Source organism: Phlebotomus papatasi, unplaced genomic scaffold (assembly GCF_024763615.1).
Source record: "Phlebotomus papatasi isolate M1 unplaced genomic scaffold, Ppap_2.1 HiC_scaffold_39, whole genome shotgun sequence".
Taxonomy (NCBI): domain Eukaryota; kingdom Metazoa; phylum Arthropoda; class Insecta; order Diptera; family Psychodidae; genus Phlebotomus; species Phlebotomus papatasi.
The window spans coordinates 67,204-69,158 of record NW_026604597.1 but is presented as its reverse complement, the minus strand read 5'-3'; positions in this window follow the sequence as shown (position 1 = coordinate 69,158).

The following is a 1,955-nucleotide window of genomic DNA, read 5'->3' as shown; positions in this document are numbered from 1 at the left end:
TCTAACCTCAGGGGGGCTCTAAATGGGTGCATAATTTGAGACCCCTCTATCCCATACTATTCGAGATAATTAACTTTAAAGATTATAAAACACTTATGAAATTCTCATTCAATTTTGCTTATTTTCAATTGAAATTTTGCACAAATCTAGCCTCAGGGGGGCTCTAAATGGGTGCATAATTTGAGACCCCTCTATCCCATACTATTCGAGATAATTAACTTTAAAGATTTTCAAACACTTATGAAATTCTCATTCAATTTTGCTTATTTTCAATTGAAATTTTGCACAAATCTATCCTCAGGGGGGCTCTAAATGTATGCATAGTTTGAGACCCCTCTATCCCATACTATTCGAGATAATCAACTTTAAAGATTTTCAAACACTTATGAAATTCTCATTCAATTTTGCTTATTTTCAATTGAAATTTTGCACAAATCTAGCCTCAGGGGGGCTCTAAATGGGTGCATAATTTGAGACCCCTCTATCCCATACTATTCGAGATAATTAACTTTAAAGATTTTCAAACACTTATGAAATTCTCATTCAATTTTGCTTATTTTCAATTGAAATTTTGCACAAATCTAACCTCAGGGGGCTCTAAATGGGTGCATAATTTGAGACCCCTCTATCCCATACTATTCGAGATAATTAACTTTAAAGATTATAAAACACTTATGAAATTCTCATTCAATTTTGCTTATTTTCAATTGAAATTTTGCACAAATCTATCCTCAGGGGGGCTCTGAATGGGTGCACCTGCACAGTTTGGGACCCCTCTATCCCGTACTATTCGAGATAATCAACTTTAAAGATTTTCAAACACTAATGAAATTCTCATTCAATTTTGCTTATTTTCAATTGAAATTTTGCACAAATCTAACCTCAGGGGGGCTCTAAATGGGTGCATAATTTGAGACCCCTCTATCCCGTACTATTCGAAATAATCAACTTTAAAGATTTTAAAATACTTATGAAATTCTCATTCAATTTTACTTATTTTCAATTGAAATTTTGCACAAATCTAGCCTCAGGGGGGCTCTAAATGGGTGCATAATTTGAGACCCCTCTATCCCATACTATTCGAGATAATCAACTTTAAAGATTTTCAAACATTTATGAAATTCTCATTCAATTTTGCTTATTTTCAATTGAAGTTTTGCACAAATCTATCCTCAGGTGGCTCTAAATGGGTGCACAGTTTGAGACCCCTCTATCCCGTACTATTCGAGATAATTAACTTTAAAGATTTTCAAACACTTATGAAATTCTCATTCAATTTTGCTTATTTTCAATTGAAATTTTGCACAAATCTAGCCTCAGGTTGGCTCTAAATGGATGCATAGTTTGAGACCCCTCTATCCCATACTATTCGAGATAATTAACTTTAAAGATTTTTAAACATTTATGAAATTCTCATTCAATTTTGCTTATTTTCAATTGAAATTTTGCACAAATCTATCCTCAGGGGGGCTCTGAATGGGTGCACAGTTTGAGACCCCTCTATCCCGTACTATTCGAGATAATCAACTTTAAAGATTTTCAAACACTTATGAAATTCTCATTCAATTTTGCTTATTTTTAATTGAAATTTTGCACAAATCTATCCTCAGGGGGGCTCTGAATGGGTGCACAGTTTGAGACCCCTCTATCCCGTACTATTCGAGATAATCAACTTTAAAGATTTTAAAATACTTATGAAATTCTCATTCAATTTTGCTTATTTTTAATTGAAATTTTGCACAAATCTATCCTCAGGGGGGCTCTAAATGTATGCATAGTTTGAGACCCCTCTATCCCATACTATTCGAGATAATTAACTTTAAAGATTTTAAAATACTTATGAAATTCTCATTCAATTTTGCTTATTTTCAATTGAAATTTTGCACAAATCTATCCTCAGGGGGGCTCTGAATGGGTGCACAGTTTGAGACCCCTCTATCCCGTACTATTCGAGA